Here is a 26,108-nt window from a genome sequence, read left to right as displayed (position 1 = left end):
GGATTCCGACTCCGATATCAAAAAGTCAACTCATCGGTCAAACTTTCAAATTTAAATTCTTGTTTTTAGCCATTTCAAGCCTAATTTAACTACGGACTTCCAAATAAAATTCCGAACACGCTCCTATCTCCAAAATCACCATACGAAACTGTTGGAATCATCAAAATTCTATTCCGGGGTCATTTTCACAAAATGTTGACCGAAGTCAAACTTAGCACTTTAAGGCCAACTTAAGGAACCAAGTGTTCTGGTTTCACCCCAAACACTTCCAAATCCCGAACCAACCATCCCCGCAAGTCATAAATCATTACAAGCACCTACAGGAAGTTTTATTTTAGGGAACAGGGTTCTAAAAGTTAAAATATCCGGTTGGGTCATTACATTCTCCACCTCTTAAACTAACGTTCGTCCTCGAACGGGTTTAGAATTGTACTTGGAGTCCTGAATAAGTGTGGATATCTGCTCCGCATGTTTTCCTCGGCCTCCTAAGTCGCTTCTTCGACTGGTTGGCCCCTCCACTAGACTTTTACTGTAGAAATCCTCTTGGACCTCAACTGGCGAAGCTGTTTATCAACAATGGTAATTGGCTCCTCTTCATAACCCAAGCTATTATCTAGCTGAGCTGTGCTGAAATCTAACACATGTGATAGGTCGGCATGATACTTCCGGAGCATAGATACGTGAAAAACCGGATGAACTCCCGATCGGCTGGGAGGCAATGCAAGCTCATAAGTAACCTCCCCAACTCATTTCAACACCTCAAATAGGCCTATAAATCTTGGGCTCAACTTGCCCTTCTTTCCGAATCTCAAAATTCCCTTCATCGGCGAAACCTTCAAGAGAACTTTTTCACCTACTATAAATGATATATCACGTGCTTTCTGATCCGCGTAACTCTTTTGTCTGGACTGTGCTGTACGAAGTCGTTCCTGAATCAACTTTACCTTTTCCAAGGCATCCCTTACCAAATCAGTACCATATAACTTAGCCTCACCTGGCTCAAACCATCCGATAGATGAACGACATCGCCGACCATATAAAGCCTCAAATGGAGCCATCTCGATGCTGGATTGGTAATTGTTATTATAAGCAAACTTAGCCAAAGGCAGGAAACGATCCCATTAACCTCCAAAGTCAATCACACATGCCCTGAGCATATCCTCCAAAATTTGAATTGTCCTCTCTGACTATCCATCGGTCTACGGATGAAAGGCTATGCTGAGCTCTACACAGGTCCCCAACTCACTATGTACTGCTCTCCAGAAATGTGAAGTAAACTGAGGACCTCTATCTGATATGATGGAAATTGGCACACCGTGCAACCGAACTATCTCCTGAATATAAATCTGAGCCAACCTCTTTAAAGTATACGTAGTCACAACAGGAATAAAATGTGCCGACTTAGTCAACCTGTCAACAATCACCCAAACTGCATCAAACTTCCTCAAGGTCCGCGGCAACCCAACTACAAAATCCATAGTAATTCGTTCCCATTTCCACTCTGGTATGGTCATCTGCTGAAGTAGGCCACCTGGCCTTTGGTGATCATATTTAACTTGCTGGCAATTTAGACACCGAGCTACATACTCAACTATGTCCTTTTTCATTCGTCGCCACCAATAATGCTGCATCAAGTCACGATACATCTTCATACCACCTGGATGAATAGAATATTGAGAACTGTGTGCCTCCTCCAGGATCTTTTTCCTCAGTCCATCCACATTAGGAACACATAGACGATCCTGGAGTCGTAGAACACCATCCGCTCTAATAGTAACTTCCTTGGCATCACCTTGTAGTACCATTTCATGAAGAACCACTAGGTGTGGGTCATCATACTAGCGAGCCTTGATCTGCTCAAATAGTGACGATTAGGCCATAACACATGCAAGAACTCGGCTGGTCTCTGAAATATCCAGCCTCATAAGTCTGTTAGCCAAGGACTGAATATCCGAGGCTAATGGCCTTTCCTCTGCTAAAATGAAAGCCAAACTACCCATACTCTCCGCCTTTCTGCTTAAGGCATCTGCAACCACATTTGCTTTGCCCGGATGATACAAGATAGTAATATCATAATCTTTTAGTAACTCCAGCCATCTGCGCTGCCTCAAATTTAGATCCCTCTGCTTGAACAAATTACAATATCCTCATGTTGTACTGTCTATCCTTGCAACGATCAATGAAATCCTATGGATCCTCATGTCGCTCACCCCCGAAGATAGGAGGAAGTAGTCTAGTCCATCTGTCCAATAGTTTCTGAGGATCGGCGGCTACAGCTGGCCTGGGCTCAGGTATAGCTGCTGCCACTGGCTGGACTCCACCCATGGGTAGTGCACCCTGGGTCTGATATACAGCAGCTGCCTGTCCATGAGCCTGCGCGGTAGGGGTCTGTGCTCCCCCGCCCGCCTGAGATGTGGTTGGGTCTGCCGGAAATAAACTGGCCTGAGTCATATTGTTCATGTATCGCAGCATACGACCCATGACATCCTGAAATACCGGTGCAGATGTGAAGTCCACCGGAGCTGGCTCTGCCACAGGCACCTTACCCTGCTCCTCAATAATGGGATGCTCTGCTGGATCCACTGGCGGCATAACTGGAATGGTCCTGGGACGTCCTCGCCCTCTACCACAGCCTGGAGCCCTCCCTCGGCCTCTAGCAACTGGGGGAGTAGCTTTTCCCTGGTCTGGAATATCATTAGAGCGTGTTCTCACCATCTGTGAGAGAATAAGAGAAAGATATTTAGTACTACATCAATTGCACGATGGAATATGAAGAAAGGTAGTTTCCTAACACCATATAGCCTCTCGAAGATAAGTATAAACGTCTTCGTACCGATCCGCAAGACCCTATTAGGTCTGCTCTTAACTTGCGAGACCTACGTGAACCTAGTGCTCTGATACCATGTTGTCACGACCCAATTTCACCTATAAGTTGTGATGGCACCCAACACTACAGCTAGGCAAGGCAACTAATAAGTCAAACGTACATTGGTTAAACTTTTATTCTAAGAAAATAATAAAATACCAATTTCTACCAATGTGTGTGTGTTCCAAGACTCAGTGTCACAAGTGCATGAGCATCTAGTAGATTATACAAAACTCCAAATACTGTCTGAAATGAAATAGACAAAATATAAATATCAGAAGAGACACTGGTAGCTGCAGAACGGCTCAGAAAGGCAGCTCACCACTATGCCTCGGGATGACGTGGGTATGTGGTGATAGGTCCTCCACTAGTACCTGTCTCAGATCCTGCACAAAAAGTGCAACAAGTGTAGTATGAGTACGTAAACAACATGTACCCAGTAAGTATCAAGCCTAATCTCGAAGTGGCAGAGACGAGATGGCCGACCTTGACACTCACTATGGTCAATAATAATTGAAATAAAACTAGGATATTTAAATCAGCATGATTTACAGAATTTACAATAATTTATTTAATCAGCGGAAATAATTAAATTCCTTCAAATGTAACAATTCTCAATATATTAATTAAATTCCTTCAATTCAAATAAATTCCAATTTATCAATTAAATCTCATTTACAGGAGTAACAATTAATTCCTAAACAAGCAAGAATAATAATTCATTAAATTCCAAGGATTTTTTAATTTATTAATTAGCTTCACAAGCTGAAATAAATTATTAAAGTATCGTGTAATTATTATTATTAAACACGATTTCTGCCGAGGACGTACGGCCCGATCCAGAGTGTCGTGTATACTGCCGAGGGACGTGCGACGCGATCCATAGATGCATCTATCCTGCCGAGGCGTTCGGCCCGCTCCACAAGAAAGGAGGATATTTTTTTATGTGCCTCCGGAAGGAGAGTATATTCATTATAAGATAAATTTGGGAGGAGAACAATTTCTTTTAATAATTAATTAATTTAAACAGACAATCAAGCCTATGAGATTTTCATCCTTTAATATCTTTATCTAACAATTCACAATATATTCATATAGATATCAATTAATATAAATAAATCAAAGAATACAATTTACACAAGTAAGGCATGCTTTGAGTCCTAAACTACCCGGACTTTAGCATTAATAGTAGCTACGTACGGACTCTCGTCACCTCGTGCGTACGTAGCCCCCACAATTAGCAACAATTATTTAATTTTAATCACCTATGAGGTAATTTCTCTCTCACAAGATTAGACAAGAGACTTACCTCATCTTGCTCCAATTTAATCCACTATAGGGCCTTTTCCACGATTATCCAACTACGTCTGGCTCGAATCTAGCCAAAATAATTCGATAAAATCACTAAATATTATAGAAATCAATTCTATAAGAAAATACTACATTTTAAAGAAAAGATCTCGAAATTAATTAAAAATTCGCCCGCGGGGCCCATATCTCGGAATCCGGAGAAAGTTATGAAATATGACAACCCATTCAATTACGAGTCCAACCATACCAGTTTTACTCAAATCCGACTCCGAATCGATACCGAAATCTCAAAATTTCGTTTCTATGAGATTTCTAAACTTTTCCAAATTTCAATCTCAAAACACTAATTAAATTGTGAAAACAATGATATACTTGTATATGTAGACCAAATCCGAGTTAGAATCACTTACCCCAATATTTTTCCTTTGAAAATCTGCCAAAAGTCGTCTCTGCTCAAGCTCAAGTTCGTCAAAAATGGCAAATGGGACGAATGCCCTTTTTTTTTATAAAACTACCTAACAGCCTTCGGAACTGGTCCTCGAACTGGGCCTCGATCGGGGCTTCGATCACAGGCTCAAGCTTGGACCTCGGTCATGGCCTCGATCAGGGCATCGAGGTTGGGCCTTCGATCATAGCCTCAATCATGGCATCGAGCTTGAGCCTTCGATCAAGGCATCGAGCATGGGTCTCGATCCTAGCCCTCGAGCCTTACCTTCGATCATGCCCTCGAGCCTTGCTTTCGATCGATGCTTCGATACTGAGACTCGCCCCTGGCTTCGACTCAGGCCTCGATTGTGGGCTCGATATCTGGGTTCGATCTGGGGCTCGATCCCAGCCCAGAATATGCAGTAGAAGAGAAAATTGCAGCAGCTTTTTAAGTCCAACCTTTGATCCGTTAACCATCTGAAACTCACCCGAGGCCCTCGGGACCTCAACCAAATATACCAACAAGTCCTAAAATATCATACGAACTTAGTCAAACCTCTAAATCACATTAAACAACGCTAAAACCATGAATCATACCCCAATTCAAGCTTAATGAAACTAAGGGTTTTTAACTTCTACATTCAATGTCGGAACCTATCAAATCAACTCCGATTGACCTCAAATTTTACACACAAGTCATAAATTACATAACGGAGCTATGAAAATTTTCGGAACTGGATTCCGACTTCGGTATCAAAAAGTCAACTCATCGGTCAAACTTCCAAGCTTAAATTCTTGTTTTTAGCCATTTTAAGCCTAATTTAACTACGGACTTCCAAATAAAATTCCAAACACGCTCCTAAGTCCAAAATCACCATACGGAGCTGTTGGAATCATCAAAATTCTATTGCGGGGTTATTTTCACAAAATGTTGACCGAAGTCAAACTTAGCACTTTAAGGCCAACTTAAGGAACCAAGTGTTCTAGTTTCACCCCAAACACTTCCAAATCCTGAACCAACCATCCCCGCAAGTCATAAATCATTACAAGCACCTACAGGAAGTTTTATTTTAGGGAACGGGGTTCTAAAAGTTAAAATGACAGGTTAGGTCATTACATATACAATATTTGAAACTTATTTATCTAAATAGTATATTACCCGCCCTAAATAAAGATTACTTACAAATTATATACAATCTATCATTAATGCCTTAAATTAGGGAATTTAGTGTCACGACCCAAAATTTAACTAGTCGTGATGGCACCTAACCCAACCCGCTAGGTAAGCCAATTACCAACTATCCAATTCCCATGAAATTAATAAGGCAATTAATAAAATAAAAAAATAGATAAAATTAACACATTTTCCCAAGAACTGGTAGAACAAATCATGAGCTTCTAAGAATAGAGTTTACAAAGCCGAAATGAAATAAATACATAGTCTGTTTGAAAAGTACATAAACAGAGTTTTATAGATGTAAGGCTACCACGAACAAGAGGCAGCTACAACCGGGACGCAGGTACATCTTCAATCCAGCTCCCATCGAACACAGCAACATCAGCAACCAGCATCTGCATGCAAGGCGCAGAAGTGTAGTATGAGTGCAACCGACCGCATGTACTCAATAAGTAACAAATCTAACCTTAGGTTGAAAGTAGTGATGAGCTAACAAAAAGGGGCCGGGTCCAACACCAATATTTCACAACAGTTCATAACATCATAGTACAAGTAACAAACGAGTATCTCAGAAATAAAAGGCTCAGTTCGTTCATAGTTTTAGAAAAATAGGCATTTCTTTTCAAGTATCTTAGTGAAAACCCAAATCTTTTACCGAAAAAGCCAAAATACGAGTAAGTTTGAAAACTGTAATTTTTTCAAATATCCTTTCCACAATAAATAAGATGTTTTATTTTTTTTCTTTCCAGATAGCAAGTGTGAAATACCTCTCTATGCCCACATATCAATGTGTGTAAAAAGTCATGAATGACGTGATACCGTACAACATGAGGAAAAATGCATCTCTATGCATGTATGTCATGTGTACATGCCAATGCCATGTATCTCATAGATGAATCATGTACTCACACTCTCAGAATACTCAATCTCACTATCTCACACTTTTCACTCATCATGCTCAACCACTCGGTACTGTATATGGCCCATACGGCCCAGGGAAGATCCATCCCAGAATATATACATCACTGACCATCAGTCATTCAGTATCGAGGAAGGCCAATCCGGCCCCATGGAGAAGATCCATCTCCAGGTATATAAATGCTTCGGACAAGACCCATGTCCACGGAATATCCATCCCTCAATATAATCAACCACGCTCACTGGGGGTGTACATACTCCGGAGGGGCTCCTACAACCCAAGCTCTATAATTTGCACGGATAACTCACGTGCTATAATATCAATATCTTGATCCTCACAGATAACTCACGTGCTATAGTATCAATATCCTCACAAACAGGCCCCCAACCTCACTCAGTCATCAATCTCTCCAGTCTCACTCACAGGCTCACAATGTCATGAAACTAGCCCGACAACACTGATATGCTATATCAATAAATAAAAACTGAGACTGAGATATGATATGAATGCATGAATATGACTTAGTACGAAATATCAATGAAATTAGTGAAATTAAAGTAAGAAACGACCACTATAGGTCCCAACACTATCGACATAAAGCCTAAACGTGATGTCTAGCATGATTGACAGCTCATTTACTTTATCGCATGTTGAAAACACGGATATTAACAAAATAGGACTACTATACAGTGCCATGAAAATAACAGAGTCCCAAATCACTTGGTGCACGCCCACACGCCCATCACCTAGCATGTGCGTCACCTCAATACCAATCACACAACACGTATTTCGGGGTTTCATACCCTCAGCACTAAGTTTAGAAGAGTTACTTACCTCGAACAAGCCAATACCAATACCGAGCAAGCCAAGCGATGCTCTAAAGATTCCATCACGCGTGTAGCGACCTCCGAACGGCTCAAAACTATCCAAAATCAACTCAAATACATCAAATAAAGCCCAAGGAAACAATTCCAAATGAAAAAGGTCGAACTTTAATCAAAAGCCCAAAATCGATCAAAACATCCAACCTGGGCCCACACATCGAAACCCGACAAAACTCACAAAATCTGACAACCCATTCAATTACGAGTCCAACCATACTAGTTTCACTCAAATCCGACTTTAAATTGATATTCAAAACTCAAAAATTCACATTATGAAACTTTAGGCCAAAACCCCCAATTTTCTCTTTAAAATTCACAATCCAATTACCAAAAACGAAGGTAGATTCATGAAATATAACCAAAATCGAGTAGAGAACACTTACCCCAATCCATAAGGTGAAAATTTCTTCAAGAATCGCCTCAATCCGAGTTCCATAGCTCCCAAAATGCAAAAATGGTTGAAACCCTCAAAATAGAGTACTTTATAATCACTGAGCGAATCAATGAATCGCGATCGTGAAGAAGAAAATGCACTGCCCCTAAAAATACACTACGCGATCGCGTAATAAGCTATGCGATCGCGAAGCACCAACTGCTCAGTCTCGAAAAGAACCTGCGCGAGCGCGGCCCCAGGCTCGCGAACGCGATGAAGAAGCCATAAACACCTGCCCAGCTCAGCTCTACAATGTGAACGCGTGCATACCTATGCGAACGCGATGCTCGATCTGCAGTAATCTATGCGAATGCGGACCCATATTCGCGTACGCGATGAAGAAACACTTAGCCTCAATTTTTCCCTTACGCGATCGCGAATAACACTGGGTGCACCAGACATCAGCAGAACCAACAGTGAAGAATGAAGGAAACAAAAATAGCTCGAAACTCACCCGGACCTCTCGGGACCACGTCCAAATATACCAACAAGTACCATGACATAACATGGACCTACTCAAGGCCTCAAAACACACATAACAACATCGGAACGACAAATCACACCTCAATTCGAATTCAATGAACTTTGAAACTTTAAACTTCCACAACCGATGCCGAAACCTATCAAGTCACGTCCGATTGACCTCAAAGTTTACACACAAGTCACATTCAACATTACGGACCTGCTCCAACTTCCGGAATCAGAATCCTACCCCAATATAAAAAAGTCCACTCCCGGTCAAACTTTCCAAAATTTTAACTTTCGCCATTTCGAGCCAAATTCAACCATGAACCTCCAAATCACAATCCGGACGCAATCCTAAGTCCAAAATCACCCAACGGAGCTAACGGAACCATCAAAATTCCAATCCGAGGTCAAATGCTAAAAAGTCAAGCTTGGTCAACCCTTTCAAATTTAAAGCTCCCTAGTTGAGAATCATTCTTCCAAATCAGTCCCGAATAACCTGTAAATCAAAACCGATGATTTACACAAATCACAATACATCATACGGAGCTACTCACACCCGTAAACTACCGAGCGAAGTGCAAATGCTCAAAACGACCGGTTGGATCGTTATATTTAGTTATATCTTTTTCCTATTTTCTCTCCTCTTTTCTTTCTATATTCTCTGCCACCTACTCAGTTACATCTCCTTATCATTGGCAACCCCAATCTCTTCCTGCCCGTAATTAGCTATAGAAAAACTAAAATGAACATTTAGATGCAAAGGAAAACTCTACGTATTAATTTTAGAAACAATAACTCTACTCTCTATATCTACTTGGAATAATATTGCGTGACACAACAATTAAGCCTTCCTCAGTTCTCACTACTTGTCTTCATAGCTTTGCCCAATTCATCCCCATTCAACCTGGTCCAATTTTATTAGAAGAAGTAGACCTAGGTTGCCGATCTTGCAAATACAACATCATACAACTTAAATATAATATCATACAACTTAAAGCATAATTGAGCAGATTCAAAGTTTTAGCAGATTTCAAATTAAATTCAATCACCTCCAAACTTCGGATTCAACTTTGTATTAGTATTTCCAACAAGAATCTATGCGACGATCTATGAAAAAATTCAAATCTCACATAAAACTCAGTTTCTCTGAAGTGCGACGATGGCGCTTTTAATGTAAAATTCGAAATTTCTTCATCAAAATCATTCGGTTCCCATCAATATTCAAGTTTTTTCCGTTCAAACAAATATGAATTAGTGCACATGAGTCTATTTGGAATTCATTCTCTACTTTTCTTTCCTTAATAAATCAATTGAGAAAAAAAATAATGTATGGTACATCAACATACAAATTAAAAATAAAATTCGTACAAATTTAATGCAAATTTAAATATCTACAACAACATACATAGTAAAAACAAATTTCATACAACTAATTATATGGTATACAACTTATTTACAACTTATCTACAATTTTCATATATTATTTCTACCCAGTTAAATACAACTACAATATCATACAACATAAATATAATTTTTATACAAATTTTATACAATATGTCTTTTGTATGTATTTTGTATATATTTTGTATGTGGTGTGTGCTTCTTCCTCTCTAAAATTCCAATCAAAACTTTCTCTCTTAATACAATTTTGATACATATCAACAACTTTATGTAAAAAGATAGTATTGATAACTTAAATACAAATTTTATACAATAATTCATACATTATACAATTATTTTTCAACTTTCATACAACATTCAAATAAAAATAATATATAACTATAACAGAATATAATTTAAATATAATTATAATACAACTTTACTACAATTTCATAAGTATATTGTATGTCATGTTTTCGTAAGTATATTGTATGTCATGTGTTCTTCTTCGAGTTTCAATCTGAAATTCAGCCAAAATCAAGTCTAATCTTCACCAAACACCCTCAAAATTGAGATATAAACTCCAAACAATATTCTCAATTATTTACAACAACACTCAATCCAAACAAATAATGGTTTTTGATACTACTAGAAATTCGGAAAAAATCGTCCAAACAAAATCGACCAAAGTAGGTCGGTAATGGCCAATAACCATCCAAAATGCGACGATTAACGTGTGGTCGATATTTTGAAGGTCGGAAGGGCATACCGACCAAAGTTGGTCGGAAATTATCGACCAACTTTGGTCGGTCAATTAAATTCAAAAAAACAAAATTGCAGAAAAAACCGACCAAAGTTGGTCATTTTTTTTACCAAAAGTCGGTCGGTATTTTAATTATGTAATTAAAGAATGCACCATCTGAAAATCGAATTGGGGTCTGTACTGTGGAAGGATACTATTGTACCACTAGACCATTGGTGCATTTTATTTTAAGAGTGTCTTTTATTTCATTTATACTCTTTAATTGTATTTTTGCATGAAAATAACCGACCTATATCGGTCGGTTTTATTAAAAAATAAAATTAACGATCGAATTCGGTCGGTTTTTTAAAATGACTGGCCGAATTAACCGACCGATTGTGGTCGGTTCTTTTAATATTAATTTTAATTTATTTTAAATGAAAAACAGACCATAGTTGGTCGGTTTCTTGAAAAATAAATTTTGGGGGACTCAAAAATAGTTTTCCGCATTTTTGCGCCAAAGAAAACCAACCAAAGTTGGTCGGTTTCGTAAAAAAAATTAAAAAATAAAATATTTTGAAAAATCGTCCAACTTTGGTCGGTTTTTTGGCAGATGTTTTGACCGACCGAAATTGGTCGGCAGACCGCGGTCGGTTTTTGCCGAGTTTCTAGCAGTGTGAAGACCCAAATTCGAATTCAAAGTTTCAAAACTTTTTAATGGCTATCAATGGTGGAGAGTCAAATACCTTCAAAATTTATTGACTGACAATTTCAATTTGAACACCAATTATGCAACATGGAAGGAAATTGCTAAGTTAAAACTCTATAGTAAAACGATTGAAATCTATTGATGAATTCCATTAAAACTATATACAACATGAAAGGATGAAACGTAGAGAACATTGGAGGAAGAAAAATTGGGGAAAGAACAGAGAATGAGAGATAGAGATGGAGAGAGAGATGGAGAGAGAGAGAGAGCGCAGGAGAGAGAGACGGAGAGAGAGAGGGCATATGAGAGAGAGACGGAGAGAGAGAGAGAGAGAGAGAGAGAGAGAGAGAGAGCGCAGGAGAGAGAGAACGAGGATTGAAAATAACTGATTCCTTATTCACTTCCTAATATAAAGGGATACTCATTTAAAACTAATTTATATGTAATTGGTAAATTGTATATGACCATGTAATTAAATAACTGATTCCTTATTCAATTCTGACTAGACCAGATGCAGAGGCCTCAGATGCTGTGATTATAGGTATTATTTCTGTTTGCGGCAAGGATGCCTCAGTATTATTTGATCCAGGATCCATGTATTCTTATGTGTCATCTCTATTTGCTCCATTCCTGGGTGTTTCTCGTGAGTCCTTGAGTACTCCTATTTATGTGTCCACTCCTATAGGCGATTCTGTTATTGTGAACCGGATCTACCGGTCTTGTATTATTACATTCTGTGGTTATGAAACTAGTGCATATCTCTTATTGCTAGAGATGACCGATTTTGAAATTATTCTGGGTATGGACTGGTTATCTCCATATCATGTTATTCTAGATTGTCATGCCAAAATTTTTACCTTGGCTATTACATCTTTGCCTAGGCTGGAGTGGAAGGGTTCGTCAGTTAGTTCATTTAATCGGGTTATTTCTTTTATAAAGGCTCAACACATGGTTGAGAAGGGTTGTTTGGCTTATCTAGCCTATGTTCGGGATACTACTACAGAGACTCCGGCTATTGATTCAGTGCCAGTAGTTCGGGAGTTCTCCAATGTATTTCCTTTAGATCTTCCAGGTATGCCACCTGATCGTGATATTGATTTTTGTATTGACTTGACTCCAGATACCCAGCCTATATCTATCCCACCGTATCGCATGGATCCAAAAGAATTGAAAGAATTGAAATAACAACTTGAAGAGTTACTAGCCAAAGGGTTCGTCAGACCGAGTGTATCGCCTTGGGGTGCACCGGTATTATTTGTGAAAAAGAAGGATAGAACAATGCGAATGTGTATTGATTATCGCCAATTGAACAAAGTCACTATTAAGAACAAGTACCCGTTTCTGCGTATTGATGATCTATTTGACCAGTTCCAGGATGCTAGGGTGTTCTCTAAGATCGACTTGAGGCCGGGGTACCATCAGTTGAAGATTCGAGATTCGGATATTTCGAAAACTGCTTTCCGTACTAGATATGGTCATTATGAGTTTCTGGTAATGTCTTCCCTGATAGCGTTTATGGATCTGATGAACATGGTATTCAGGCTATATTTTGATTCATTTGTCATTGTCTTCATTGATGACATTTTAATCTACTCGCGCAGTAAGGAGGAACATGAGCAGTATATGAGAGTAGTGCTTCACACATTGTGGGAACAAAAGCTATATGCTAAGTTCTATAAATTGAGTTTTGGCTAGAGTCTGTAGTATTTTTGGGACATATTGTATCGGGCGAAGGTATTAAAGTTGATCCCAAAAGATTAAGGCAGTTCAGAATTGGCATCGACCCACTTCGGCGACTGAGATCGGGAGTTTTCTGGATTTAGCAGGTTATTATCGTCGGTTCGTGGAAGGTTTTTCATCTACTGCAGCACCTTTGACCAAATTAACCCAGAAGGGTGTTCAGTTCCGATGGTCCGATGATTGTGAGTCAAGCTTTTAGAAGCTCAAGATAGCATTGACTACAACACTAGTGTTAGTGTTACCTTTCGGTTTGAGAATGTATACAGTGCATTGTGACGCTTTACGCGTTGGTTTGGGTTGTGTATTAATGTAGGAAGGGTGAGTTATTGCATATGCTTCACGTCAGTTGAATCCCCACGAGCAGAATTATCTGGTACATGATTTGGAGTTAGTTGCGATTGTTCACGCCCTTAAGATTTAGAGACATTATCTTTATGGGGTGTCTTGTGAGGTTTATACTGATCATCGCAGTTTGCAACATTTGTTCAAGCAGAGGGACTTAAATTTGAGGTAGAGCAGATGGCTGGAATTACTAAAAGATTATGATATTACTATCCTATATCATCCAGGTAAAGCAAATGTAGTTGTGGCTGCCTTGAGTAGAAAGGCGGAGAGTATGGATAGTTTGGCTTTCATTTCAGCAGAAAAGAGGCCATTAGCTTTGAATATCCATTCCTTGGCCAACAGACTTGTGCGACTAGATATTTCAGAGCCCAGCCGAGTTCTTGCATGTGTCGTAGCTCAGTTTTCACTATTTGAGCAGATCAAGGCTCGCCAGTATAATGATCCACACTTAATGGTTCTTCGAGAAACGGTACTACGAGGTGGTGCCAAGGAAGTTACTATTGGTGCGGATGGTGTTCTGTGACTCCAGGATCGTCTGTATGTTCCTAATGTGGATGAACTGAGGAAAAAGATCCTGGAGGAGGAACACAGTTCTCGGTATTCTATTCATCTAGGTGCTACAAAGATGTATCGTGACTTTAGGCAGCATTATTGGTGGCGACGGATGAAAAAGGACATAGTTGAGTATGTAGCTAGGTGTCTAAATTACCAGCAAGTTAAATATTAGCACCAGAGGCCAGGTGGCCTACTTCAGCAGATGAATATACCAGAGTGGAAATGGGAACGAATTACTATGGACTTTGTAGTTGGGTTGTCGTGGACCTTGCGGAAGTTTGATGCAGTTTGGGTCATTGTTGACAGGTTTACCAAGTCGGCACATTTTATTCCTGTTGTCACTATGTATACTTCAGAGAGGTTGGCCCAGATTTATATTCAGGAGATAGTTCGGTTGCACGGTGTGCCAATTTCCATCATATCAGATAGAGGCCCTCAGTTTACTTCACATTTCTGGAGAGCAATACAGAGTGAATTAGGGACCCGTGTAGAGCTCAGCACAACCTTTCATCCGCAGACCGACGGGCAGTCAGAGTGGACAGCTCAGATTTTGGAGGATATGTTCAGGGCATGTGTGATTGACTTTGGAGTTCAGTGGGATCGTTTCCTGCCTTTGGCCGAGTTTGCTTATAATAACAGTTACCAATCTAGCATCGAGATGGCTTTATTTGAGGCTTTATATGGCCGTCGATGTTGTTCACTTATCAGATGGTTTGAGCCCGGTGAGGCTAAGTTATATGGTATTGATTTGGTAAAGAATGCCTTGGAAAAGGTAAAGTTGATTCAGGAGCGACTTCGTACAGCACAGTCCAGACAGAAGAGCTACGCGGATCAGAAAGCGCGTGATTTATCATTTATGATAGGTGAAAAATTTCTCTTGAAGGTTTCGTCGATGAAGGGAATTATGAGATTCGGGAAGAAGGGAAAGTTGAGCCCAAGGTTTATAGGCACATTTGAGGTGTTGAGACGAGCTGGGGAGGTTGCTTATGAGATTGCATTGCCTCCCAATCTATCGGGAGTTCATCCGATTTTCCATATATCTATGCTCCGGAAGTATCATGCTGACCTATCACATGTGTTGGACTTTAGCACAGTTCAGCTAAATAAGAGTTTGGGTTATGAAGAAGAGCGATTTGCCATTGTTGATAAATAGGTTCGCCAGTTGAGGTCCAAGAGGATTTCTACAGTAAAGGTCTAGTGGAGGGGCCAACCAGTCGAGGAAGCGACTTGGGAGGCCGAGGAGGACACGCAGAGCAAATATCTACACTTATTTAGCACTCCAGGTATTATTCTAAACCCGTTCGAGGACGAATGTTTGTTTAAGAGGTGGAGAATGTAATGACCCAACCGGTCATTTTAACTTTTAGAAACCCATTCCCTAAAATAAAACTCCCCGAACATGCTTTTATTAATGTATGATTCGTGGGAATGGTTGGTTCAGGATTTGGAAGTGTGTGGGTTGAAATCAGAACACTTGGTTCCTTAAGTTAGCTTTAAATGGACAAGTTTGATTTCGGTCAACATTTTGAGAAAACGACCCCGGAATCGGGATTTGACGGTTCCAATAGGTTCGTATGGTGGTTTTGGACTTGGGCGTATGTCCGAATCGGGTTTTGGATAACCCGGGAGCGTTTTGACGCTTAATAGCAAAAATCAACTATTTGAAGGTTTAAAATTCTTTAAATTTGGTTTGGGATAGATTTTTGAGTAATTGAAGTCTGTTTGGAATTCTGAGTTTGGGAATAGTTCCGTATAGTGATTTAAGACTTGCATGCAAAATTTTGTGTCATTCCGAGTAGTTTAAGTATATTTCGGCACATTGGAAGTAAATTGAAGAACTTGAAATTCTTTAGTTTGAATCAATTTGGTTTGAGGTGTGATTCATAGATTTGATGTTATTTTATATGTTTTGTGAGTTTGAGCGAGTCCGTTTTATGATTTCAAACTTGTTGGTATGTTCGGGCGGGGTCCCAGGGGGCCCGAGTGTCAACCAGACGAGGCTCGGACCAAGTTGGAAGTTGGGAACCAAAACTGAAGCTCCCAGCTACTGTTAGAATCGCACCTGCGCTTGGCCAGCCGTAGATGCGACACCCGCAGGTGCGGCAGTAGCTCGCAGGAGCGAACCTCGCATATGCGAGTTTTTGTGTGCAGAAGCGGAAAAGGGAAGGCAGTAATCGACCGCAGATGCGGATGATTTGCGCACCTGCGAACGCGCAGGTGTGAAGCTGTGTGCACAAATGCGACCTTGGCCCAGGCGAGTGGATTTCGCACCTGCGAGGAATTTCCGCAGGTGCGAAAGCCGCATGTACGGTAGTTTTCCGTAGGTGCGAAAATGATTGTTGGGCAGAATGTGTTAAAAATCGGGGCTCAGTCATTTTGAGCCTATTTTCTTCCATTCTTGGGCGATTTTTGAGCTTTTTGAGAGGAGATTTCAACTAACAACTTGGAGGTAAGTTAATTCCACACCCCTTAAGTTAAATACATAGATTATAGGTAGATTATAACTAGTAAATCTTAGAAATCAAGGGTTTAGGTGAAAAATCTAGATTTTTATAAAAATGAGATTTTAACCACGAAAATAGTTATGGAATTGGGTAGAAATTATATATTTAAGTTCTTGAGATTATGGGTAACGTTTTCATCCGAAAATTACTATAATCTGAGCACGTGGGCCCGGGGTAAATTTTAAGAATTTTACCATTTTGGATAAGATAATTTATTTAATAGATAAATTTTGAATCATTTAGCATATATTAATTATTGTGTATAATATTTGAATAGTTTCGGATCTTTCGGCGTCAAATCAAGAATTCAACGCGACGTGGTAATCAAAAAGTGGACTTTGAGACGAGGTAAGTCTCTTGTCTAATCTTGTGAGGGAAAAATTACCCCATAGGGATTAAATTGAACAATTATTGCTAATTGCGGGGGATACGTATGCACGAGGTGATGAGAGTCCGTGCGTAGCTACTATTAATGCTAAAGTCCGGGTAGTTTAGGACTCAAAGCATGAATTACTTGTGTAAATTCTATTTTTTATTTAATTAATATTAATTGATATACATATGAATATATTGTGAATTGTTAGATAAAGATATTAAAGGATGAAAATCTCATATGCTTGATTTTATGTTTAAATTAATTAATTATTAAAAGAAATTGTTCTTCCTCCTGAATTTATCTTATAATGAATATACTCTCTTTCCGGAAGTACATAAGAAAAGTGTCCTCCGTTTTTGTGGAGCGGGCCGAACGCCTCGACGGGATAGATGCATCTATGGATCGTGCCGCACGTCCCTCGGCAGTGTACACGACACTCTGGATCGGGTCGTACGTCCTCGGCAGAAATCGTGCTTAATGATAATAATCATACGATACCTTAATAGCTTATTTCAGCTTGCGAAATCAATTGATAAATTTGAGAATCCTTGGAATCTAATGAATTATTATGCCTGCTTGTTAAGGAATTAATTGTTATTCCTGTAAATGAGATTTAATTGATAAATTAAAAATTATTTGAATTGAAGGAATTTAATTAATATATTGAGAATTGTTGCATTTGAAGGAATTTGATTATTTTCGCTGATTAGATAAGTTATTATAAATTCTGTAAATCATGCTCATTTAAATATCATAGTTGTATTTCAATTATTATTATTGACCCATAGTGAGTATCAAAGTCGGTCATCTCGTCTCTATCACTTCGAGATTAGGCTTGATACTTACTGAGTACACATTGTTTACGTACTCATACTACACTTGCTGCACTTTTTGTGCAGGACCTGAGGCAAGTAATAGTGGGGGGACCTATCGTCTTACACCCATGTTATCTAGGGACATAATGGTGAGCCGCCTTTCTGAGACGTTCTGTAATTACTAGTGTCTCTCCTTGTATTTTTCATTCTATCTATTTTTATTTCAGACACTATTTGAGGTTTTGTATAATCTACTAGATGCTCATACACTTGTGACACCAGGTCTTGACACACACATTGGTAGAATTTGGTGTTTTATTATTTTTTTTGGTTTTGAATTTTGTCAATATATGCTTAATTTATTAAGTTGGCTTGCCTAGCTGTACTGTTGGGCGCCATCACGACCTATAGGTAAAATTGGGTCGTGACAGCACCATTCAACATTTTTCGACTTGCGTGCACAGTCCGTATATTTTTTCGGAAAATTTTTATGTGAAATATTGATAAAAATGTAAAATAGTGCTTCAAAACTCATTTAAGTTGACTTCGGTCAACGTTTTGAGCAAACTGACCCGAATTAGTGTTCTGACGGTCCCGATGGGTCTGTATCATGATTTAGGACTTGAACGTATGCCCGAAATCGAATTCGGAAGTCCCTAACTCGAATTATCGCCATTTGACGGAAACTAAAAATTTAAAGGTCTAAAGAATTCCTAAATTGGCCATAATTAGATTTTTTTGATACCAGGTCCCGATTTGAATTCTGAGAGTTCGATCAGCTTCATAACAATATTTATGACTTTTGTAAAAAATTAGAAGTTATTCCGAGGTGCGTAGGCATGTTTTTCGTTAGTTTGTGAAAAAAATAAAAGATTTGATTTTATAAAGCTTGAATTTATGAAGTTTGACTTTGAGATTTGACTTTCGTGTAAATGACTTTGGAATAGTGTTTTGAGGATTCTAATAGCTTCGTATGGTGATTTTTGACTTAGGCGTATGTTCGAATTTGGATTTGGAAGTCCGTAGGACAATTCGACGCATTTTGGCGAAAAATTGGAAAGTTGAAGTTTTGAAATATTTATAAGTTTGACCGATAGTTGACTTTGATGATATCTGGTTTGGATTATGATTTCGGAACTTTTAGTAGCTTCGTTATGTCGTTACGGACTTGTACGCAAAATTTGAGTTCATTCCGAGTTGATTTGACATGTTTCGACGCGAGTTATAGAATTGAAAGTTTCATAAACTCATAAGTCTGAATCGAGACGCGATTTGTAGTTTCGCCGTTGTTATGTGTGATTTGAGACCTCGTGTAGGTCCGTAATATGTTATGAGACTTGTTGGTATGTTTGGATGGGATCCCGAGGGTCTCGGGTGAGTTTCAGAGTGGTTTCAGACCATTTCTAGGCCATTTTAACTATTGGTTTTTGGCTACAGCAGTGTGCATCGCAGAAATTTCTTCTGCACAGGGCTGACTTTGGAAGCTTATATCTCGCAATCTATAAGGAATTTAAAGATGATCAAAACATAAAAGTTGTAACCCTTTGAGTCTAGTTTCCAGAAAGGTAAACCATTCATCATTTGGACATTTGTACAAACTGAAGACTGGTACTACAGTTTTTGCCTGGAAATAATGAGACAAGTCGCATTTGAGAGATGCGACTTGCCCGAGCAAATTGCTTAAAATTCGGGAGTTCAACGTTTTTGCTCATTTTTGCGATTTCAAAGGGATCTTTCACGAGTTTGAACTGGGTAAGTATTCTTTATCCTAAATTAATTATATTTCATGATTCCATACTTATTTACATCATTAATTAGTGAATTGAATGAAAGAAAATGGGGTTTTTTGTAAAATCTTCAAAAAATGAAAAACGAAGATTTGAAAGGCGAGCCGATGTCGGAATTCGATAATTTTTTTATGGTTGAACTCGTATCGGAAAGGATGTTAAGATTCCGTGAATTTTTGTCTTGTTCCAAAAAGTGGGCGGTTGACTTTCGATTGACTTTTCCGAAAATGACTTAAATTAAGTCTCTTTCGAATTTTGAATATTTTCTAAAGCTCTAATTGAATTGTTCGCCAATAAATTGCTAGGCTTGATTGATTTGGAGACTAATTCGAAAGGACATGCCGTGGTCGAGTGATCACTTTAATTGCGAAGCAAGGTAAGTGTCATGGTTAACCTTGACTTGAGGGAATGGAACCCTTGAACTATGTGTTATGTGAATTTCATGTGTAGTGGCGTATAGACGAGGTGACGAGTGTCTATACGTCGTCAAATTGCTTGTTTTCATGTTTTTACGTATTTCACTAATTGCCTTATTTCATGAATTAATTGTTATATTAATTGATTTTCTTATTTTCATTACCTACTATTATGCCTTGATTTCATGCCTTAATTGCTACCTGCTTATTTGACTTTTGTGTCATAGTTGCTACTTGACATTTAGCATTTCATATATTAAATTGCTTATCTCCTACCTGATTCTACACTTATTTGTTACTTGTCCCTATTTGTTTCCTGCATAAAACATAATTGTTGTATACCTTGTTGCCTTATAGTTTTATTTTAATTGTGGCATTTATTGAAGTAGTCTTACATATAAGTGTTGTTAATTGATATTGTTGAGGAGCGGATTGCACGCTGCAACAGAATTAATTGAAAGTTTATATTATGGGATCGGGTTGCACGCCGCAACAGAATTAATTGAAAGTTTATATTGTGGGATCGGGTTGCACGCCACAACAGAATTAATTGAAGGTTTATATTGAGGGATCGGGTTGCACGCCGCAACAGAATTTAACTGAAAGATTATATTGTGGGAACGAGTTGCACGCCACAACAGAATGATAAAAGTAATAATTGATTCTGACTGCCGAATTGGCCTCGATTCTTGATATGAGTTACCTGTTTCACCTTTATTCATATTATTATTATTATTATTATTATTATTATTATTATTATTATTATTATTATTATTATTATTATTATTATTATTATTATTATTATTATTATTATTATTATTATTATTATTATTATTATTTTTATTATTATTATTATTATTATTATTATTATTATTATTATTATTATTATTATTATTATTATTATTATTATTATTATTATTATTATTATTATTATTATTATTATTATTATTATTATTGCGTACAGGTTAATGTAAGCGACCTGCCTTAGCCTCATCACTACTTCGTCGAGGTTAGGCTCGACGCTTACAGAGTACATGGGGTCGATTGTACTCATACTACACTCTACACTTCTTGTGCAGATACCGGAGTTGGTCCCAGCAGCGTATCGTAGACTTGCTCTTATTCAGCTACCATAGGAGACTTGAGGTATAGTTGCAGGGCATTGGCAGCTCTGAAGTCCCATTCTATTTTATCTTAGCTGTGTATTTTCTTTCAGATAACTTTATTTTTATTTAGACCCTTATTTGTATCATTCTAGAAGCTCGTGCACTTGTGACACCAGTTCTGGGATGGTATTTAGACATCGCTATTATTTTGGTTTATTCACTTTAGTTCAGATTTTATTCCAGTTATTTGATTTCTTTATTATTAATTAAATTAAATTGTTAAAAATTGTTAAAATTATTCCAACGTTGATTGCCTAACAAGTGAAATGTTAGGCGCCATCACGGTCCCGAAGATGAAAATTTTGGGTTGTGACATCAACCTAGACTCACATGGTCGAAATCCGAAATTAAGACCAATTTTCGTTTATCCATTCTCTCCCGAGTCCGAATATGTGATTTGTATCAAGATTGAACCTCAAATCGGGGTACAATTTCTCAAAATTAGCTCTCATAAGTTTTTTTCAAACCCCAATTTTTACTTTTAAACTACTATATTTAAGGATACAAATCTATGGGTATACATGAAAATAAATCAAAACTAGATGAAAATCACTAACCAATGAAGTTGAGATGAAAATCTCTTCAAAAATCTCTTCAATCCATGATCTAAGTCTCAAAAATGGTGCAAATGGTCAAATCCCGATTTCTAGCTCTTTATATACTTGGGCGTCAGGTGCTCATCGCGTTCACGGAGCACCTGTTGTGTTTGCGAAGAACACATGCCTACTGGCCTTTGCATTCACGAGGTCAACACCGTGTTCGCGAAAGCATCTCACCCCCCAAGACTTCACGTTCACGATCAACAGGTCGCATCCTCGATGATGACCTCACCAGCCTTCCCCGAAAATCCCAAGCCTACGTGTTTGCGTGAGGGCTGCTGCGTTCGCGGAGGCTAGTCCCCCCAAGCCTTCGCATTCACGAGCTGCTCCTTGTGTTTGCGTAGAGTAACCTGCCCCTGTCCCAAATTTTCTCTTTACGGCCGCGAGAAAGGTTTCGCGATCGCGAATCACTGAGATACACAAAAAAACCAGCTAACTCTACAAGGGTAAAAATGATCCGAAATTATTCCGAAACTCACCCGAATCCCCGGGCTCCAATTCGAACATCGACACAAGTGTAATAACATCATACAAGCTTGCTCGCAAGCTCAAATCATCAAAATAACATCTATAATCAAGAATCGATCATTAAAACTCAAGATTTTCAAAGCTCAAAACTCAGTTTTCTAACATTCCACATAAAGTGCCGAAACAGCCTCGGGTCACCCGGGACACCAACCAAGCATGCGTACAAGTCCAAAATCATCATACGAACCTAACAGAATCTTCAAAATACCAATCTGAGGTCGTTTAACAAAAATATTGATCGTAGTCAACTCTAGCCACGTTTAAAGTCAAAAATCACATTTTTTTCAAAAATTCACATTTAAACTTTTCGAAAATCGTCATGGACCACGTACGCAAGTCATAAATCATCAAATAGAACTAGAAATGTCTCAAAATACAAAAAGGGAAGCTAGTGCTCAAAACGACCTATCGGATACATTGTTATTGTTTAAATTTATTTTGTTCTGCTTGTTGTTAGTCCCTACAAGAAAATAGAATGAAAGGAAATTGAATTTAAGCAAACTTTTCTAGAGTACTTGGGCGTACCAGAAAAAATAATGGAGCGTGCGCAGAAGTGGTAGCTGAACAAAAAATTACAGAAATATGAACTTTTTGTGGTAACTTTTAATTTTTGACCCTCACATGTCATATGGACATAATTTCAAATAAAAGTTGAATATATTGCGCACGGGGCAAGGGGCAAGTGAGAGGTAACACTCGTTAAACTTAAAGTTTAGCACATGAGACAAGCAAAGATGAAAAAAATTAGACTATTCACTTTAATGACTATTTGAGTGCGTTACCCGTAGCTGAAAGGATGAGTGAGAAGTCCAAATTTGTTTCATTAAATTTAAATATGCCAGTCTGCACAATTGTCAAAAATGGGGACAAAATTAAAATACTAGCCCCAAACTATCCCCTTTGTGTAAATCACCCATCTCAAAGACGCTATCAAATTTCAAAAAGAAAAGAAAATAAAAATGCATCTGATCGTTTTGTGTTTGGTATGAGGAAATCTTTTTTCGGATAGTATCAGTTATTCTTTGAAAATATTTTTGGTTCTCGATTGATAATAATATTAGTAATCGGCCAGTGCTTTGATAAACAATTTTAGTAGTAAAACTGATACTACTAATTTCGAAATGTTGCTCGGAGCAGTAGCTTGAAGTTAAAAGTTGCTTTAGTCGTGAGGAAAAATGACTTTCGCTCATAAGTAAAGAAGGTCATTGTCTATATTTTGGTAAGATATTTTGTTATAAAAATATTTAAAATATTGTTTTAAGAAGAATGTATCTCAAGTTTCATCCTCAAGTTCGTTAGGGGTATTTATTTTTTGAAAAATAATTTTGATAGTAGAAAACACACATGCACCTTAAATTTCAATCGATGCCCAGAATTTATATTCATTGGTGCTTATAAAGGTCCAAAGAAATATAAGCTTAAGCAAAATGAACTGCAGAATAGCTTTTTGTTATAAATCCGAATGATACTTATGTCCTCATGTCAAACTCAGTGGCGGACCTAGAGTATTGAATATGGATTATCGAAAATTCATAATTTTTGTGTAAACCCTACATTTATATTAAGAAATTCTCTAAATGTTTATAAATATCTAACTGTGAACCCAAATGCTATTGCATATTAATTTAAAATTATAGTAGGAACTTATAAACTTTAAATCCCGGGATAACAATTGACTTTGATGGACCATTGTCCGGAGAACGCAAGAGAGAATCCACGGATTAGCTTGAAGTGACAAGTTCCTCTGCAGCACTAAAGACCCAATCTGCTTTAGGCCATAAAATGAATTAGGAGAACAAGGGAATAAGTAAAATTGAAATTTGACTAAGGAATCGTTTGTTCATAGATATATTTTTTTTTTCAATTTTTTTTTTCAAAAACGTGTTTGTCCATAAAATTTTGTAAGTTTTCGAAAATTTTCGAAAATAGATTTTTCAAAAACCAGAAAGTGGTTTTGATAACCTTTTTAAAATTTTCAGAAATTTTATTTCCCCCTCATAAAACTATAATATTTTTTCAAGTGAAATACATGTCCAAATATAATTTCAAATTTCAAATATCATTTTTCAACTTAACTCCAAATATATTTTTTTTTTAAAATTATAATTTTTATGTCTAAGCGCCTACTAAGAGCATCTTGTGTAATAGAGTACTCATAATTTTGAATAATCAGGTTTAGAGTAAGCATGAATTTTGTTATACGTAATATATATATATATATATATATATATATATATATATATATATATATATATATATATATATATATATATATCTGTGTGTGTGTGTGTGTGTGTGTGTGTGTGTGTGTGTGTGTGTGTGTATATAACGTCAGTAAACTAAAACTTGTATACAAGAAAATTAATTATGCAAAATAGAAAATAATGTCAAAATAACAGTCATTTAAGTGACAAAAATAAACGTGATTACATAGACGTAGTAATTGGATATTTTTATAACTTGCAAAGATAATCAGATCAGTTAAGTTAGTTATATATTATTTTAATTGTAGGTATTTTAATGTATGCGATACTAATATGTTAGTATATTATTGAATCTAACCTAATTTCTCTTTCATAAACGATTTTGTCGGTCCTAAAAGTTTTAGATTATTTATTAATGCTGAAACAAAAAATGATGACTCTTTATCATTTAATCATTTAGATGCGTTTTAATTTACAATAATAATAACTTACCAAGTAAAATATTTAATTAAAGGAACTATGAAAAAATAATTTAAGCTAATCAGCGTATTTAAATATAATTAATGATATAAAGTTGTAAAAGGAACCAAAAAACTCAAAAGAGTAAGTTTACAAAAAATAAAAAATATAAATGAAGAACACAATAACTTCAATGAGCTATATATAGTCAAATTACGTATACACATACAACGCAATTAATAACAAAAATTCAAGAAAATGTTCATAGAAAAAATAAATCAAATAGTTAATTTCAAACATCAGTTTGAATAGTAAAAACAGATTTATAGCTAGGAGCACAAACTGTAGTTCGACTTCATTAGGTTCTGCACTAAAAGTAGTGCACTACGATTGATCGCAAATGATAAGATCAAAATAAAGAGAAAAAGAATGATTCAAACATTTTTTTCAGAATTGTAACGACCCGACCGGTCATTTTGAGCATTTGCACTTCGCTCGTTAGTTTGAGGGTACGAGTATTTCCGCGTGATGTATTATTACTTGCGTAAATGTTCGATTTTTGTTTTCAGGTTATTCAGAATCGATTTGGAAGAATGAACTTCATGATTGAAGCTTTAAGTTGGAAGAGTTGACCAAGTTTTACTTTTTAGTATTTGACCTTAGATCGGAGTTTTGATGATTCTGTTGGGTTCGGATGGTGATTTTGGACTCGGATGTATACCCGTATTTGCATTTGGATAATTCTAGAAGGTTTCGACACTAATTGGCGAAAGTTAAAAATTTAAAAGTTTGGAAAGTTCATAAGTTTGACTGGAAGTTGACTTTGAGGATATCGGGTTCGGATTGTAGTTTTGGGAATTAGAATAGCTTCGGTATGTCATTTGAGACTTGTGGGCAAAATTTTAGTTCATTCCAGGTTGATTTGATATGTTTTGGCGCGAGTTTTAGAAGTTGAAAGTTCAGAGTTTATTAATTTTGATTTGAGGTGCAATTCATCATTTTAATATTATTCTGTGTGATTTGAGGCCTCGAGTAGGTCCGTATTATATTATGGGACTTGTTGGTATATTCGGACGGGGCCCGGATGGCCCGGATGAGTTTCGGACGTAGTTCGAATCATTTCGAATGATTTTTTATTTGCTGGTTTCTACTGTTACCTGTTGCTTCTGGCGTTCTTCGCGATTGCGAAGGCTTGGCCGCGATCGCGTAAGGTGTTTTGGTCTGCTGTGAAAATTTGCTCTCTGCGTTCGCATAGGGAGGGGTCTGATCTTCATCGCGTTCGCGCAAGAGTGCGTGCGC

The sequence above is a fragment of the Nicotiana tabacum genome, chromosome 23 (assembly GCF_000715075.1).
Source record: "Nicotiana tabacum cultivar K326 chromosome 23, ASM71507v2, whole genome shotgun sequence".
Classification (NCBI taxonomy): domain Eukaryota; kingdom Viridiplantae; phylum Streptophyta; class Magnoliopsida; order Solanales; family Solanaceae; genus Nicotiana; species Nicotiana tabacum.
Note: the sequence above shows the minus strand (reverse complement) of the source record.